The sequence below is a fragment of the Bos mutus genome, chromosome 13, assembly GCF_027580195.1.
Source record: "Bos mutus isolate GX-2022 chromosome 13, NWIPB_WYAK_1.1, whole genome shotgun sequence".
NCBI lineage: Eukaryota > Metazoa > Chordata > Mammalia > Artiodactyla > Bovidae > Bos > Bos mutus.
In genome coordinates this window covers 72165264-72185120 of record NC_091629.1, presented here as the reverse complement: position 1 = coordinate 72185120, position 19857 = coordinate 72165264, and the positions used below count along the sequence as shown (strand labels likewise).

General features: G+C 39.8%; 1 protein-coding gene and 1 non-coding gene across 2 annotated transcripts in view; one reads left to right on the top strand and one right to left on the bottom strand.

Moving 5' to 3' along the window:
• MACROD2 (mono-ADP ribosylhydrolase 2) overlaps positions 1–19857 on the top strand; it is a 2305531-nt gene that overhangs the window by 2227054 nt on the left and 58620 nt on the right. The window lies entirely within an intron of this gene.
• TRNAG-CCC (transfer RNA glycine (anticodon CCC)) lies at positions 384–456 on the bottom strand. Its single transcript has one exon. It is a non-coding gene; the product is annotated as a tRNA-Gly (tRNA).

The window sequence follows — 19857 nt, the reverse complement described above, 5'->3', positions numbered from 1 at the left end:
CATTGATGACAAAGTCAAGAGAACCTATTTGGAGTTCCTCAAGTCCATCCCTCTTTTGAAGCTGTAAAAATTCACATAGTCCACATTATCCTTCAACAGCAAATTGTTCTGCCCATTTCATTCTAAGTACCATCTACAGGCTATTTTGGTATACGTGTTTAATCCATAAAGATAGAACAAGATAGAACAATTAATGAAAGGTAAGGAGACATTTCTCTGTATTCAGAATTTTATTGTTTGTCAAAACCTCAATCTTCTGTTTGAGAAATGCTGATTCAACCATAATTTCTATTTTTGTTCTGGGTTTTAAAAAAAATTTTTATTTCTTTGGCTGTGCCAACTCTTAGTTGCAGCAAGTGGGGTCTTTTAGTTGTGGGATCTAGTTCCCTGACCAGGGATTGAACCTGGGCCCCCTACATTGGGAGCACAGAGTCTTAGCCACTGGACCACCAGGGAGGTCCCTAATTTCCATTTTTTGAAAGAAGATGGCATTAATTAATGGTAGAGCCAGAGATTAAAAGTAGCAAATAAATTCAAAGTTGTAGAATGTTCTTTAGCTTTTTTTTGTTTCATATAGTTACTGTAGAATCTTATTTTAAGACATTTTGAGAATATAGTTTGGAATTTTGTGTATATTCATAATGTCTCTAATGGAAAGTTGCACGTATGCATTAAGAACCTCTCTAATCAGCAAAAAAAAAAAAAAAAAAAAAGAATATTCTGTTAAATTTCTAGGGGAATTGTTTACAGCCTTAGAAATATTGTTTCTCTTTTGAGAATCTTTCGAAGGAAACAGAAAATAGTTTGAAAGTGCTTCCTTTCAAAACATTCCAGACTAGAAAAAATGTATGTAGAGCCTTTACTCTCATTTTGCGGCATTCTGTAAGATTAGAAAATATACTTAATCTTTAGGATATATCTTTGATGGCTCCCAGGTGTATGGGCACAGATGTTGTAATATTGTTTTGAAGTTAGCTCTACCAAAATATGGGTTTTAAAGAGAAGTGAAAATATTCAGCAGAAGTTCATGCTGATAAAATTGCACAATAGCACAATGGACATGTCCCTAGGAGACCTGAAATACAAAAATTTCAACAGGCATAAAGTGAGGTTTCACATATGGCAGCTTTTCTCATATAGCCACATTGCCTCTTCCTAAATGAGTCCAGTTTCATTCTTTCCCAGCAGGATCTGTGCACATTTGAAATCCAGTAAAATAGCATCATTTAGGTTAATAACCAAATAAGAAAGTAACCCTAAAGATCTCCTCTCAAAAGGATCTCTTGTTTTAGAATAAAATATAAATTTAGCCAGCATTAAAATGTTTTTCTGAATATTTTTATTTCTAGTTGAATTTAGAAATATTTAATATAAAATCTTAACTATATCAACAGAGTATCATTATTTTATCTCATTTTAACTTACATTGCATTATGAGCATATTGGACTTCCTCTCCAAGTATTATATAGAATGCATGCATCTCAATTATTTTTCTTGTATCCATCAGTAAGTACAATAAGGAGTCAGTTCAGTTCAGTTCAGTTGCTCAGTCGTGTCCGACTCTTTATAACCCCATGAATCGCAGCACGCCAGGCCTCCGGGTCCATCACCAACTCCCAGAGTTCATTCAGACTCATGTCCGTCGAGCCGGTGATGCCATCCAGCCATCTCATCCTCTGTCATCCCCTTCTCCTCCTGCCCCCAATCCCTCCCAGCATCAGAGTCTTTTCCAATGAGTCAACTCTTCACATAAATTGGCCAAAGTACTGGAGTTTCAGCTTTAGCATCATTCCTTCCAAAGAAATCCCAGGGCTGATCTTAATCCTTTATTTACTTTGGGGTGATCAAAATGTTGATGGAGATTTAAGGTATATTATGGTCCAAGATCTTCTTAGAAAAAGATGAATATTGACAGGCATGCAAGTGAAATATAAAGCAGCAACAAATATAAATTATCACATCCTTTGGCTTATGTCTTGGCCTCTGATGAATAGGACTATGACACTATATGTGGAGAACCATGGCTTCTGGCTCTGGTTATGTGGTTGCTGGCAATTCTTTACCTTTTATAAATCCCAGTTTCTGGGGTAGTAAAATGACATGCATGAACTCATTAATGCAGGGATGACATTCTCCAATTTTGTAAAGTTTCTCAGAAGGCCAGCTCTGAAGAACCACATTCTTCTTCTTCTTCTTCTTTTTTTTTTTTTTTAATGAGATCACAGCTTCCATTTATCTTTAATTTTTGGCTGTGCTGGGTCCGTGTTGTGACATGTGGACTTTCTCTAGTTGTGGCACTTGGGCTTCTCTAGCTGCAGTGCAAGGGCCTGTCTGCTGCAGAGCACAAGCTCTAGAGTGAATGGGCTTAGTAGTTGCAATGCACGTGCTTCTCTAGTTGTGGCACATGGACTTAGCTGCTCTGAGGCATATAGGATCTTAGTTCCCTGACCCGGAATTGAACCCGTGTCCCCTGTATTGGAAGGCAGATTCTTAACCACTAAACTATCAGGAAGTCCTGAAGACCCACATTCTTGATGAAACAAGGGGTGATGAGATGGGAGCCAGTGGTCATCAATATACTGAGGAAGCTAAAACTGTAGGTTTTACTCAGTTTTACTCTATTGCATTCTATTGATAAAAATACAGGGGTGTCCTAGACCAGACAAAAAGATCAGCCATATTAACTTATTTTAGTTCAGGGCTTAACCAATCATTGCACAGCTGGTAATTCCCTGGAGATACTTTAAGTGGGATAAAAAGAGCCACTATCTCAAATTAGGTTGACGCACAAACTCTTTCTTAGTTCACATGAGAAATTTTTCTTGGAGTTCTCTGGCCACTGTTTCATCTTTCAGTGAAACACAGTACACCACTTTCTCTTCTGCTCCTACCAGTCAAGTTCCTTAGGGTTTTATTTCGTCTGCAGAATACCGCTACACAGCCCTTGGTGTTTTCCGTTATTGATGGGATTCTTACATCACTGATGGAGCCCTTTCCCCTCTTCTTGAAAATCAGCCTGCACACCAGCAATGAAGCAACACATAAACACACAATGCCTGTGACATTCAAGCGTTCATATTCCAGTCTGTGCTTGCCTACAGAGAATCATGCTTCAGGCACATTTTTGCTTCATGCCCAATATTCTGTGAAATTTCATCTTGATTAACTTACTGGAATTTAATGTTTTCTGAAGGTCTTTGTATCTTTTCAAATGAAGTCAACTTTAGTAATGCTGCTTATTTCACACTGGCAGTACTATGATTTCATTTTCAAGGGCAGTTTCATTTTCAAATGGTTTCTTTTGTTACCAGTCTTATTTCCTAACCATGTTTTGTAGCTAGAATTTGTCAACCAAAATTTTATTTTAGAATCTAAGATAAATGATAATGCTGGTGCCTGTGAAGCTGCGTGCTTCAGATTGGAATTTGAACTAGGACTCAAACCCAAGCAAAACCCTAACTGGGACTTGAACCCACAGTCTTTTAATTAGAATCACTGTGACTCTAGTGTCCAGACTTACTGAGACTCATGTTTTCTGTGTCATCACAGAAGGACTTCAAAGACAGGCAAAGTGATCCATAAGAAGTAAACGTGTTAATATAGGATGTTTGTGAACAGTGCAAGTAGGCAGGAAAGGAAGCTCTGCTTGGAGGATTAAATGAGCTACCATTTTATAATTAAGGGAAAATCAAAGTGAAAGTTGCTCAGTTGTGTCCAACTCTGCAATCCCATGGACTGTAGCCTGCCCAATTCCTCTGTCCATGGAATTCTCTCCAAGCAAGAATACTGGAGTGGGTAGCCGTTCCCTTCTCCAGGGGAACTTCCCAACCCAGGGATCGAACCCAGGTCTTCCACATTGCAGGAGGATTTTTACCATCTGAGCCACCAGGGAAGTCCACAAGGTAAAGTGGGAGAAGGAAAAAGTCCACCTCAAATAGAAGTGAGACTTAGCTCAATGGCTCCTCCTTCGTATCAGGCAGGAGGGTGTCTGATCCTATGAGGTCAGACTGGGATTTGTAGCACTTACATCAGTAGAAGAGTGGTAACATTTTTCTTTCGTGGCCTGTGGCATATCTTGTGCTTTTATTTATGGCTTTATAGTTAAGTAGGCCTGCTTTATTCTACAGTGTTCAGGTAGATTTCTTGAGCAATCATGTATGTACAGTGGTCTCCCAAAGTTTCCTAGATTTCCCTTTTTGTCTATAGTCCCCTACTGGAACTTCTACAGCTGCCTGTATAACTATCCTATTCTATGCCTATCACCTATTCAGCTTTTCTGAATTTTTTTTTAAGTATTTAATGAAATTTCTTATATTGGTAAAGTATACTGAATATAAAATTTTTTTTAATTTAAGTAAAATATTTAAGGCTTCTACATAGCTCTGTGTATGTGACATATACATATAGAATCAGTTCATGCAAATTCCACTATATAAGTAAAGATACAATGTTTTATTCACATTTTACATTTAAAATAATTTTTAGAGTGCAAATTTTCTTCAGGCTTATCCCTCAAACAAAAGTATAACCTATAATTTTGAAGTAGAAACAAAAAATATATTCACTGCTACAATAATAATTTTGGTTCCATAATGGTGTATATATGTGTGTAAATTTAGATTAAACACATGTAAACCTCATATGTAGCTTCTCAAGAAGAAAGTATATATTAGGCCAAGTCCCCCAGCTTGCTATGATCATCTTGTCTTTTAAGAGTTATAAAAAGTTGCCCTAAACCTCCATTTTACATGCCAGAGAGGAAGAACCACAAACCTAAGTGTATGATAGGCTCAAGTGAACATAAGTAGTGGTAGTGTCAGTCGCACAGTCGTGTCCAGGTCTTTGCGACCCTGTGGACTGTAGCCCACCAGGCTCCTCTGTCCATGGGATTCTCCAGGCAAGAATACGGGAGTGGGTTGCCATGCCCTTCTCCAGGGGATCTTCCCACCCCAGAGAGCAAACCCAGGTCTCCTTCATTGCAGGCAGATTCTTTACCATCTGAGCTACATGGAAGCCCAAGCAAACATTAGGATTGAAATTTATAATTATATAAATCTTAGGATCAAAAATTATAATCCTTACTCTATCCCTATCTGGGAAGTTTTGACAGAACTTCTTTTCTACTAACTCTGTAGCATCCAGATTGTTTCTGGATCCCCTTTTTCTTCTTAACTTTGTATCAAGCCTAGGTTGTCTGGTTTTCCTTGCGGCTTATCAAAGTAATTTGCAAAGATAAAAAAGATCTCTTCCTTAAGTGGAATTCTATCTCTAGGTGTTGAACTTTTTATTTCTCTCTGTTGCATTAGAGTTCTGTAACTCTCAGTGCATAAATTACCTTAATTCTTTTTTTTTTTCCTTTTCCAAAACAACTTTTTATTGAAATATAGCTGATGTATTAGTTTCAGGTATACAGCAAAGTGATTCAGATATGTGTGTGTGTGTGTGCATGTAAATATTCTTTCAGATTCTTTTCCATTATAGGTTATTATAAGATATTGAATACAGATATATATATACACACACAGTAGGACCTTGTTTATCTATGTTATATATAGTGGTATTGATCTATTAATCCCAGACTCCTAATTTATCCCTCCCTCCCTCTTTCCCCTTAGGTAACCATAAGCTTGTTTTCTGTGTCTGTGAGTCTCTCTCTGTTTTGTAAGTAAGTTCATCTGTATCATTTTTTTATATTCCATGTATTCAGTTCAGTTCAGTCGCTCAGTCGTGTCCGACTCTTTGCGACCCCATGAATTGCAGCATGCCAGGCCTCCCTGTCTACTACCAACTCCCGGAGTTCACTCAAACTCACGTCCATCGAGTCAGTGATGCGATCCAGCCATCTCATCCTCTGTCGTCCCCTTCTCCTCCTGCCCCCAATCCCTCCCAGCATCAGAGTCTTTTCCAATGAGTCAACGCTTCGCACGAGGTGGCCAAAGTACTGAAGTTTCAGCTTCAGCATCACTCCTTCCAAAGAAACCCCAGGGCTGATCTCCTTTAGGATGGACTGGTTGGATCTCCTTGCAGTCCAAGGGACTCTCAAGAGTCTTCTCCAACAGCACAGTTCAAAAGCATCAATTCTTCGGCACTCAGCTTTCTTCACAGTCTAACTCTCACATCCATACATGACCACTGGAAAAACCATAGCCTTGACTAGACAGACATTTGTTGGCAAAGTAATGTCTCTGCTTTTCAATATGCTATCTAGGTTGGTTGTAACTTTCCTTCCAAGGAGTAAACGTCTTTTAATTTCATGGCTGCAATCACCATCTGCAGTGATTTTGGAGCCCAAAAAAATAAAGTCTGACACTATGTTAGTGATGCCATTTGGTATTTCTGTTTCTCTATCTGACTTACTTCACATGACAACCTCTAGATCCATCCATTTGGCTGCAAATGGCATTAATTCATTCTTTTAGTGGCTGAGTAGTATTCTACTGTATATATGTACCATATCTTTTTATCCATTCACCTGCCAATAGACATTTAAGTTGCTTCCGTGTCTTGGCTATTGTAAATAGTGCTGCCATGAATATTGGGGTGCATGTATGTTTCTGAGTTATATGAAACATCTTTTCCAGATATGTGCTCAGGAGTGGGATCGCTGAATCACATAATAAACTCTATATTTGGTTTTGAAAGAATCTCTATTATTCTCCATAGTGGTTGCACAAATTTATATTCTCACCAACAGTGTAGGAGGATTCCTTTTTCTGCACACTCTCTTCAGTATTCATCATCTGTAGACTTTTTGATGATGGCCCTTCTGACCAGTGTAAGGTGATACCTCATCCTAGTTTTCATTTGCATTTCTCTAATGCCTTAGTGATGCTGAGCATCTCTGCATGTGCCTATTGGCCATTTGAACGTCTTCTTTGGAGAAATGTCCATTTAAGTCTGCCCATTTTCTGATTGAGTTGTTTGTTTTCTTGATATTGAGCTGTATGAGCTATTTGTCTATTTTGGAAATGAGTTCCTTCTCGGTTTCACTGTTTGCAAATATTTTCCCCTAGTCCATAGGATGTCTTTTCATTTTGTTTATGGTTGCCTTCACTGTGCGAAAGCTTTTAAGTTTAATTAGGTCCCATTTGTTTATTTTTGCTTTTATTTCCATTATGCTGGGAAATGGATCAAAAAAATTATCGCTGCAATGTATGTCAAAGAGGACTCTTCCTATGTTTTGCTCTAGGACGGGGGTCTTCAACCCCCAGGGCTATGGACCAGTACCAGTCTGTGGCCTGTTAGGGATCAGGCCACACGGCAGGAGGTGAGTGGTGGGCAGAACCGAAACCATGCTCCCCCTGCTTCCATCTGTGGGAAAATTGTGTTCCGTGAGACCAGTCCTTGGTGCCAGAAACACTGGGCCCTGCTGCTCTGTGAGTTTTATCCAGGCTTGTATTTAGGTATTTAATTCACTTTGAGTTTTCTTTTCTATATGGTATTAGAGAGTGTGCTCATTTCATTCTTCTGCATTTAACTGTCCGGTTTTCCCAGCACCACTTATTGAAGAGATTGTCTTTTCTCCATTGTATATTCTTGCCTCCTTTGTCATAGATTAATTGAGTGTAAGTGTGTGGGTTTATTTCTGGGCGTTTTCTCTTGTTCCATTGATCTGTGTGTCTGTTTTTGGGCCAGTACCATACTGTTCTGATTACTCTAGCTTTACAGTATAGGCTGAAGTCAGGGAGTCTGATTCCTGCAGCTCTTTTCTTCTTTATCAGGATTTTTTTGGCTCTTCAGGGTCTTTTGGGTTTCCATACAAATTTAAAAAAATATTTATTCTAGTTCTGTGAAAAATATCATTGATAATTTGATAGGGGTTGTACTGAGTCTGTAGATGACACTGGGTAGTATGGTCACTTTAACAATATGTATTCTTCCAGTCCAGAAACACTGAAGTACCTTCATCCTTAACAGATGTAAAGAGTAGTTCTTATTTGCATATACACATAATATTATTTTACATCTATCAATACTATCGTTAAATATTCCAAAATTAGCCTCCTCTCAAACAGTGGGTATAATTGTTAACATTTGGTGACACATTCATTAGATCTGCCCTCTTCTCTAAAATATTAAATCATGCTAAATTATAATTTTCATGAAGATAAAATCATGGTATCTCCATAATATACATACAGTCAGGAATACTGAATATATCCATACATATACACACACACACATAATTCAGGAATATTGACATTTGAAAGACTGGTTAATATTATATAGGGCAATAAAATGTATTCTTTCTTATTGACCAAACAGAATGCATTTGCACTGCTATGAACAAGTCTCTTTTTCATTATTATAAGTATTCTAAAAGGTAACTCTACCTGTAAAATAGTCTAGTTGTAGAAAGTCAAAGAGGTAACACCTTATAGAATCAAATAATCTGCAGTTCTCTGCCTGCAAACACTAGACCTTCCAAGACTCTCAGCAGTTTCTCCTTAACTCAGGAAATCTGCTGGACTGTGCACTGTGGTCTGGAAAGCCTCTCTAGGTGGTCAGCGGGGACAACCACAGGGCTCACCTCATTTCCTTACTCTCAGGCATCACTGACACCAGATTGTAATATTAATTGGTGCTTTTATTTTCCATGACAATGGAGAAATGTTAGCATACTTTAATTTACCTCATCTCAATAAGTGCCATTATTGCAATATATTTTAACTCTCAGTCTATCTTAACCCCCACAGTATGTTATTCTTATTATAATTATCATTGATTTGTACATCACTGTTCATTTAGACTTATCCAATAATTGCCATTTACCTTGTTTATAATTCCTTCCATCATCTTTGACCATCTGGGATCAATATCCTTCCACTTGAAGAATACAGAAAGGCCATTAGATAACAAGACTAACACATGCAGGTCTCATCTATACATTGAGTGACTGGATAACTAGGGATTATAATAACAGGGATGTGTAAAAATGTTCACTGACACTTTGTTGTAAAGACCAAAATATTGTCAACCCATTTTTTTAGCATATAACCTTAAAATTAGGTATTAGCTGCTGTATCTGCTTTCAAAGATCACAGAAGTTCAATATCTATTTCCATAAAGAGCTTTTTATATAACAAATAGCCACTGACTATTATATCATATATATAGGGTAAAATATTTATTATACCTGGATTTAGACTTAACCACTTGACTCAATCAGATGAAAGAAATTCTGTACCCTATTGATTGTACAAAAGGTATGTCCATTCTGATTTGGATTTAAAACTTGGTGCTACTTTTCTTTCTGTTTTAGAAGGAAACTCAGTTTCTTTTCATTGCTTTTTATACATCAGGTGCCTTCATTTCAGTGCAGTATGTAAAGAACAGGTGGTGTAAGGAGTACTTTGAATGTTAATTATTTCTTTCATTTATTTCACTGTGAGGATTTACCTTTCAGTGTGTTTTTATAATCAAGATGGAAACAGTTAGGGAGCTTGCTGCTTGACTGTTTCACTACATTTATTTTATGGCATCTGCTTCAAATATTTGTTTAAAGAAAGAAAAAAGAAGAAAGGGAGTAAGCAGTTTAACAATAGCAAAGGGTTTGAGTTGATGGTATGTTATCACTTTATTTCACTCTGAATCTTCAAAGGAAAGGTTGAGATAAATCAGTCATGTTTCTAACCAAGAAATATCATCTCATAGTTACAGCTTACATTTTTTATATAGAAACACGTCTTTTCGTTTTTCAGAAATGTCGTAATTTATTAGTCTCAGATTTTAATTGAAAAGAATAGAAAAAAGCGACAAAGAAAGAAGAATGGAAGAGTGAAAACTGGATATTTCGTCTTAAAGGTATATTTTAAAGGAGGATGTTTACTTTCCACTCATTGTATTTAGTTTATTTCTTAAATGTACACAACTTTTCATTCTTATGTCCTTCATTTTTCTTACAATATTGAACATAGTTCATAAAATAATATTAAGGATCAAGAGGTGTGAAGTTCATGATATATGAAGACACAGACATATAATTCCAACAGAAAGGAACACTTTTCAAAATTAATATAGTCATTTCATGCTATTACATTACTCGTTTTTCCCATTAACAAAATATGATAGACAACCTTAATCAGAAAACAAAACTTGCATAAAATGTAGTAATTATACATAATTAGTAGGATAATAATAGACAAGATATTGACAAACTCATATACGTGTGTATAAGTGAGTGAGAGACAGACAGACAGACAGAACCAGCAAGCATTGAGGGTGAAGGTGTTGTGTTGCTGGCTTGGAGGATGGATGAGGTGGCTGAGTGGCAGAGAATCTGCCTGCCAGTGCAGGGGACACGGGAGACACGAGTTCAATCCCTGAGTCGGGAAGATCCCCTGGAGGAGGAAATGGCAACCCACTCCAATATTCTTGCCTGGAAAATCCCAGGGACAGAGAAGCCTGGCAGGCAACAGTCAGGCTACCTCTTTGGGGTAGCAAAGAGTCGGATAAAACTGAGTATGCAGACACACACATACAGAAGGAGGGCCTGTGAGATGAGGAACAGAGGCAGCCTCTAAAAACTTGAATATGTAAGGGAAAGGATTCTTCCCAGATCCTCCAGAAGGAAGGGAACTCTACAGACATCTTGATTTTAGCCCCATAAAAACCCATTTCAGACACTGCCTCCAGAACTATAAGACAATAAATTTGTGTTAAGACACAGTCTATGGTAATTTGTTACAACAGGACTGGGGAGCTACTACATTAACTTTCAACATAGTTTGGAAAAAACTTGTTGAGAAATTTAGGCTTTTCTTAATAGATCCCCAACAAAAGGAGAGGCGCCAATATCTTCCCATGCTCTAGTTGGAAGTTGGAAATTACAGTGGTCCCTCCTTCTATAGGGCTTCCCTGATAGCTCAGTTGATAAAGAATCTTCCTGCAATGCAGGAGACCCCAGTTCAATTCCTGGGTTAGGAGGATCCTCTGGAGATGGGATAGGCTACCCACTCCAGTATTGTTGGTCTTCCCTTGTGGCTCAGCTGGTAAAGAATCCACCTGCAATGGGGGAGACCTGGGTTTGACACCTGGGTTGGGAATATCCCCTGGAGAAGGGAACAGCTACCCACTCCAGTATTATGGCCTTGAGAATTCCATGGACTGTGTAGTCCATAGGGTCACAAAGAGTCAGACATGACTGAGCGACTTTCACTCCTTCTATAATCTATGCTAAATTAGGCAGCGTTTTTAATTATCATGACCTATCCTTTTTTAATGTCAGTCTCTGTTGGTTGCACAACTGGGATTTAATTCTGGTAAATCTAATTACTGTGGCCACAGTAAGTGCCAGTAGAATAGTTATGGATTTCTAAGAGATTAGAAGAAAAGGAATTAAAGGCAGTAAGAAAATGAAAAAGGGAAGGAGAAAGAAAGGTGAATGAGAGAAGAAGGGAGGGACAAAAGGAAAAGGATGGAAGGAGGAAAAAAGTCTGCTTTCTATTTTCTGACTTGGGAAAAATAATAAAGTAAATACCCGACTAATGCTTTCTGGAAATGAAGGAGATGTAAAATTCATGTCCAACAGACCTTCCAGTTGAGCTCTCCCTTACTGATATCACAAAACGCGAACAGAGAACTCCTTGACCTTAATAGTTTCTAATCGTTTAAAGCCAAGCTGATAGCAAACCTTGTTCAAACATAATGACTCTCAAAACTTAAGTGTGTGCGAGAAGTAGAGTGTTTGTTAAAAAAATGGATTTCTGGCCTCTGCTCCAGGAGATTCCGGTGTAGCAGGTCTAGGTGGGTCTGTGATCTAAACTTCTGTCAATCTCCTCGTGATGGTGACGCTGCTGGTTTGTGGACCACATTTTGAATGGCTCCACTGTTTTGCTGGAAATTTTCACTTTCCTCTCAGGTTCAAAGGATTGGTTAACAAAATAAGTCACTCGTTATATACAAATAAATAATACAAATATTTGTTAGAGGATTATCTAGCTTACTTTCAATATACTAACATTAAAAGAAAAGAAAAATAGAGCAGAAGATACATTGCCAAATTGGGTTTTGACCAACATCCAGACTTAATATAGCACTGGGAAGTCCCATGTCACAGCACATATGGCGTCCCACTTGGGAAAATGTCCCAGGCAGGACGTCCAGTCCGTGGGTGAGACTTCAAAGACGCAGTTCAGGGTTCCCACCTATAACCCCAGGATGCAACCTGATATCATCACCAATCTGTGAGCAAAGTACAGCTCTGGTTTCTGGTTAATGCTATTTTGTTCTGTAAATCTTGGAATGTTGCTAAGTCCTGGGAGTAGTTGGCCAGACCTCCTCTAGGAACTTAACAAATTCCAAGATCCACTTCCTATCTATCGTGTTTCTCTCCTGACACTCACAGTAGTAGATATAATGGTCATCTGAATTCACTAAATTAATTTTGGTTCATTTTAGATCGCTGATTCCTAAAGTGTCCACATTCACTCTTGCCATCTCCTGTTTGACCACTTCTTCCAATTTGCCTTGATTCATGGACCTAACATTCCAGGTTCCTATGCAATATTGTTCTTTACAGCATCAGACTTTACTTCCATCACCAGTCACATCCACAACTGGGTGTTGTTTTTGCTTTGGCTCCATCCCTTCATTCATTCTGGAGTTATTTCTCCACTGATCTCCAGTAGCATATTGGGCACCTACCAACCTGGGGAGTTCGTCTTTCAGTGTCCTATCTTTTTGCCTTTTCATACTCTTCATGGGGTTCTCAAGGCAAGAATAATGAAGTGGTTTGCCATTCCCTTCTCCAGTGGACCACGTTTTCTCAGAACTCTCTGCCATGACCCATACGTCTAGGGTGGCCCCACAGGGCATGGCTCATAGTTTCACTGAGCAAGACAAGGCTGTGGTCCATGTAATCAGATTGGTTAGTTTTCTGTGATTGTGGCTTTCATTCTGTCTGCCTTCTGCTGGAGAAGGATAAGAGGCTTATGGAAGCTTCCTGATGGGAGAGACTGACTGAGGAGGAAACTGGGTCTTGTTCTGATGGGCAGGGCCATGCTCAGTAAATCTTTAATCCAATTTTCTGTTGATGCGCGGGGCTCTGTTCCCTCTCTGTTGTTTGACCTGAGGCCAAACTATGGTGGAGATAATGAAGATAATGGCACCTCCTTCAACAGGTCCCATGGATGCACTGCTGCACTCAGTGTCCCCAACCCTGCAGTGGGCCATCACTGACCCACATCTCCAAAGGAGACTCCTGGACTCTAAGAATCTGTTAGAAGAAATGGAGTAGCCATCATATTCAACAAAAGAGTCCAAAATGCAGTACTTGGATGCAATCCCAAAAATGACAGAATGATCTCTGTTTGTTTCCAAGACAAACCATTCAATATCACAGTAATCCGAGTCTATGCCCCAACCAGTAATGCTGAAGAAGCTGAAGTTGAATGGTTCTATGAAGACCTACAAGACCTTTTCAAACTAACACCCAAAAAAGATGTTCTTTTCATTATAGGGGACTGGAATGCAAAGGTAGGAAGTCAAGAGATAACTGGAGTAACAGGAAAATTTAGCCTTGGAATACAAAACGAAGCAAGTCAAAGGCTAAGAGAGTTTTGCAAGAGAATGCACTGGTCATCACAAACACCCTCTTCCAACAACACAAGAGAAGACTCTATGCATGGACATCACCAGATGGTCAAAACCGAAATAAGATTGGTTATATTCTTTGCAGCCAAGGATGGAGAAGCTCTATAAAGTCAGCAAAAGCAAGACTGGGAGCTGACTGTGGCTCAGATCATGAACTCCTTATTGCCAAATTCAGACTTAAATTGAAGAAAGTAGGGAAAACCACCAGACCATTCAGGTATGACCTAAATCAAATCCCTTATGATTATACAGTGGAAGTGAGAAATAGATTTAAGGGACTAGATCTAACAGAGTGCTGGAAGAACTATGGACAGAGGTTTGTGACATTGTACAGGAGGCAGATATCAAGACAACCCCCAAGAAAAAGAAAAAAGGCAAAATGGCTGTCTGAGGAGGCCTTACAAAGAGCTGAGAAAAAGAGGCCTTACAAAAGATATACCCATTTAATGAAAAAAGAAAAAGACACAAAAAAGGCAAAGGAGAAAATAGAGATAACAATGGAATGGGAAAGACTAGATTGAATTAGCAGAGTTCAAAGATGGGCAAATAAAGAATAGGACAAGGAGAAGATAAAGAAAGCCAATAGAAAAAGATGCTCAGTGATCCATGCAAAACCACTAAATTTCAGAGAATGAAAAAAAGTCAATAATAATGGGAAAGACCCTCTTAGAGATCTCTTCAAGAAAATTAGAGACACCAAGGGAACATTCATGCAAAATGATGGGCACTGTTTATAATAGCCAGGACATGGGAAGCAACCTAGGACAGAATATGGTATGGACTTAAGCCATTAAAAAGAAGACATTAAGAAGAGGTGGATGAAACTGGTAATACAGAATACACAGAAAACAAAAATATACAAAAATATATCTTAGAAAACCCAGATAATCACAATGGAGTGATCACAAAGATCATCTAAATGGACCAGACATCCTGGAATGTTTGAAGTCAAGTGGGTCTTAGACCCAGAGGGATGGTATGGGGAGGAGGAGGGAAGAGTCACCTCAAGCACAGCTTCACAACCCAGATAATCACAATGTGATGGACATCCAGTTGAGCTAATTCAAATCCTAAAAGATGATGCTATGAAAGTGCTGCACTCAATATGCCAGCAAATTTGGAAAAGTCAGCAGTGGCCACAGGACTGGAAAACATTTGTTTTCATTCCAGTCCCACACAACCACACAACTGCATTCAACTCACACACTAGCAAAGTAATGCTCAAAATTCTCCAAGCCAGGCTTCAATAATACTTGATCTGTGAACTTCCAGATGTTCAAGCTGGATTTAGAAAAGGCAGAGTAACCAGAGATCAAATTGCCAACATCTGTTGGATCATCAAAAAAGCAAGAGAGTTGCAGAAAAACATCTATTTCTGCTTTATTGACTATGCCAAAGCCTTTGACTGTGTGGATCACAATAAACTGAAGAAAATTCTTAAAGAGATGGGAATACCTGACCACCTGACCTGCCTCCTGAGAAATCTGTGTGCAGGTCAGAAGCAACAGTCAGAACTGGACATGGAAGAACAGACTGGTTCAAAATTGGGAAAGGAGTACATCAAGGCTGTATATTGTCACTGTGCTTATTTAACTTATGTGCAAAGTATATCATGCAAAATGCCAGGCTGGATGAAGCACAAGCTGGAATCAAGATTGCCAGGAGAAATATCAATAACCTCAGATATGCAGATGACACCACCCTTATGGTAGAAAGAGAAGAAAAACTAAAGAGCCTCTTGATGAAAATGAAAGAGGAGAGTGAAAAAGTTGGCTTAAAGCTCAACATTCAGAAAACTAAGATCATGGCATCCAGTCCCATCACTTCATGTCAAATAGATGGGGAAACAGTGGAAACAGTGACAGACTTTATTTTTGGGGGCTCCCAAATCACTTCAGATGGTGATTGCAGCCATGAAATTAAAAGACACTTGCTCTGTGAAAGAACATTTATGACAAACCTAGATAGCATATTCAAAAGCAGAGCCATTATTTTGCCAACAAAAGTCCATCTAGTCAAAGCTATGGTTTTTCCAGTAGTCACGTATGGATGTGAGAACTGGACTATAGAGAAAGCTGAGCACTGAAGAATTGATGCTTTTGAACTGTGGTGTTGGAAAAGACTCTTGAGAGTCCCTTGAACTGCAAGGAGATCCAACCAGTTCATCCTAAAGGAAATCAGTCCTGGATATTCATTGGAAGGAATGATGCTGAAAGCTAAAACCCCAATACTTTGGCCACCTGATGCAAAGAACTGAGTCATTTGAAAAGACCATGCTTCTGGGAGAGATTGAAGGCAGGAGGAGATGGGGATGACAGAGGATGAGATGATTGGATGCCATCACTGACTGAATGGACATGAGTTTGAGTGAGCTCCGGGAGTTGGTGATGGACAGGGAGGCCTTGCATGCTGCAGTCCATGGGGTCGCAAAGAGTCAGACATGACTGAATGACTGAACTAAACTGAACCTGACCCTCAAAGCAGGTGTGGTGACACCCACAGCAGTGGTCAGGGCAGAGTCCAGGTTAAGTCAGAAGCAAGGTCAGAGGCCTGCTCTGCTCTTTTGCCTCTGAAGCCTGAACAAGACTAGTTCTATTTTATTTCCCTAACAACCACTACTCCAGTATTTCCTATCCAAATTTAGACAATTATTTTTTAAAAACCCATTAAACCTTTCCCTCTGCCTTATTTTTTATTGGAGGGTGGGGTGTTTAAACATGACAGTAGATGATTGGATGGATGAATGAAGGATGATAGGATGGTGGGTAGAGACAGATGTAGATGGATGCTGCTGCTGCTGCTGCTGCTAAGTCACTTCAGTTGTGTCCGACTCTGTGAGACCCCAGAGACGGTAGCCCACTAGGCTCCCCCTTCCCTGGGAGTCTCCAGGCAAGAACACTGGAGTGGGTTGCCATTTCCTTCTCCAATGCATGAAAGTGAGAAGTGAAAGTGAAGTCAGTTGTGTCCGACTCTTAGCGACCCCACGGACTGCAGCCCACCAGGCTCCTCCATCCATGGGATTTTCCAGGCAAGAGTACTGGAGTGGGGTGCCATAGATAAAGAATATACTCTTCAGTAGATCCAGCTCATCTGAATGCTTTGTAAAAGAATGGATTGCTGGATCCTATATCTCAAGCTTGGATTCAGAGGGTCTGTGATGACAAGCAGGCAAGAGTTTGCATTTTTAACAAGTTTCCAACTGATGTTGATGCTGTCGGTCCAGGGACCGTATTTTGAGAACCACTGGCAAAGCTCTTGTTCATTATCTACACCAGCTGTCTCGCATCAGGCTCTGAGAGAGGAGAGGGACTCTTTGCATCATCCTGGACTCCCAGACCTGCAGCTGGGAGACTGGATGGATGAGACCTCTTGTCAAGTCAAACCCCTGTTGGTCTGAGATCAGCTCCTTTCTTCCCACTTGTGCCCTTTTTCTGATCACTGACACAAAACATCCCTCCCACAGGGCAGATCTGGGAGGCAATGTGGCAGAGGGAACATAGAGGCTATGTGCCTAAGCTAGCAAAGTGCAGGAAAGGACTCTATTAGGCAGCAGATGGGGGCACTCCAAGAGCATCCTGAGAATACATTTGAATGGTGTGCATCTGAAAAATGGGTTCCCTACTAAAGGGGTCATCCTTTCCTGGGTCTGATGAAAAGAAAATAATGAAGAAAATAAAAACATGTTGCTGTTAGTTTCATAGTTTCACCCATGTTCAGACACAGAATCAAGACAAAGTACAATAACAGAAAATGCATTCCCTCTGTAAAATCTGAAGAAGAAAAGAACAAAAATAGGGTTTGGGGCAGAAACTGCTGTTCAACTTCAGGCATTACTGTACACACACACAGGTAAAAATAAACTTTGATTTAGCAGTCCCCTTTCTGATTTAAGTCAGTTTGTCTTCCAAGATCTAACATTTTCTCAGCTGAATTTGAGGGGATTAGTTATTTAAAAAAAAAAAAAATTAAAGGAGAAATGGAACAGGGCTTTTAGAGCAATGTACATAAGCTGTTGCCATATTGAATCAACACCTGGGGTGTTGATTTGAAAGCTCAACACAGGCTGCTCACCTGGATTGCCAAGTATAACAGAAGCAACTGTCTGGCTCAGAGCATCGAAAGAGAACACACTTTGCCGTGGCTGAGTCAGAAACTGCCTCTGAGGATCACAGATAACCTGGAAGGAAGTACAGAAGTTGGGCTGAAACCTATTTCCCCTTTAGGAGCATCTCTTTCTGTCCTTTCCACAAAATACCTGTGATATCTAGCTAGGAGTGCTTTGCTAAGCCAAGCTGACCTAATTCCCCTTTCTCCCTCAGAAAATGCATCCCTTTCTTGCTGTTGCTGTTTGGCTGTGTTTATTCACTAAGCACTGCCTGGTTGCTTAGCCCTCTAAAGCCTGGTTGCCCTGCCTTCCCCACCATTCCAAGCAGTAACAGCCTCACTGACCCGGTAATTAAAGAAATCCTGTGCCTTTCCACTCTGGCTCGCTGCCCTGTGTCTCTTCACCTATTGTTCTGTTAGCAACACCACCAGCAGATGGTTAGAATTTTTTTTTTCACCCTTTCAATAGCTTTATATTTTTCCCATCTCATCAAGCATATCTCAGCCAAATGTAATTAGCTTAAGGCTTTTGAGGCCTCACGGGAGATCTGTTAAAGACCTGAGCAATTTCAATAAAGAGCTTGAAAAGGGATCCTGGAAGGCTAGGCATAACCACAGGAGAGCCGCTATTATTTAGAAGCAAAGACCTCTCTCTTCCTCCCTATCTCTCCTTCTTTTGGTGCATTTAGTTCCCAGAATATTCATGAGGGCCCCAGGGCTTTGGAGCTCTATTGTGGACCATTATTGGATAGGTGGGATATCTAAGCTATCTTCTCAAGGTCAGTGGTTCTTTTTAATGGATTTCAATCAAGGAGTGCTTTGGGGTAGCCCTTAAGTTACTCCCAAATGGCTAACAGTTTGTTTGCTAAATTTCTTAGCTGTTTCATTCAATGCTTTATCGTTTGGTGGTTGAAAATTGGCTGGTAAACCTTCTTTGTAGTTCTAAGCATTTGCTATGAAGGCTAAATTAATTAACCACAATCCTGATTTGCACCCCGCCTTTGAGTTGTCGACTTAAAAAAAAATACTCACAACCTAAATGTTAAGATTTATGTTTTATTTGGTGGGCATTTTTAGGATGGCAAGCCCAGGAGACAGCATCTCAAGTAGCCCTGAGAGAACTGCTCTAAGGAGGCGAGGGGAGGAGCCAGGTTATCTAGAAGTTTTGCAACAAAGGGCAGGTAGTCTGAACATCAAAAAATTATTGCTAATTCAAGAAAAATCAGATATCCCAAGTTAAGGAATTTCGCACTCTTCCGTGTATGGGAAGATACAAGAATCTGGGCTCACTGAACCTATTCCTTTCATATGCAGCTCAGCTATTCTGGGCCAGTCCTGTGTTTTTCCCGCATCCTGAGCTCCCTTGGGCTCCCCATAGAGTGGCTGCAGCCAAATGGCTGTTGGATGGCAGGTATTCTCCTCCCTGAGTGCCCTTAGGGCTCAGGAACTCACAGTGAGGTGCTGGAATCGCTGATGGTTGTGACATCCTTGTTTATTGATACGACAGGAAATATTTCATTTCTCAGAGAGATGCTGAACCCCTCTATTTCTAAACAGTCACATGTACCACCACAGTTGACCCCACAGCCCAAGCCCTTTTCCCTCATACTTTGGAGAAAGCAAGTTTTTGAGACCAAATGAAACTCAATTTTTACTGCAGTGGAGTGAAGTAGCACTTAAGCTAAGTGTGTGAAGCACAGATTTTTCGTGGGCTGTTAGGAGAGGCGCCTCCTTGAATCCTGAGATGTGCGTGTTCCCTGAGCACTCATGTGGGATCTCCAAGTCTCAGGTGCTGGGTGCTGGGATGATTAACTGTGGTCTCATATCTGTTTCTTATCACCAAGATTTGGGTAAAAGGGAATCATTCTTTATAAATCCATTAGCATCTTTTTCACATAGAAGGAACTAATGCCAACATTTGATTAGAATGACTTTTTTTTTTTCTCAAGCAAACTAATTAGTTTGTTTTTTTTTTTTTTTTTTAAGTAGTGATGCATAGCTAGGTACATGTGCTTATACGGGAGATTTTATGTATATGGTTCACCTATGGAGGACAGGACAATTAGGAATTAGGGGGAAGTTTCTTTGCAAACACGGAAAAGTGTGTTCTGAGCAGTGTTATACTGTGGAGTAAGGCTTGCAAACACTTAGGATCACTT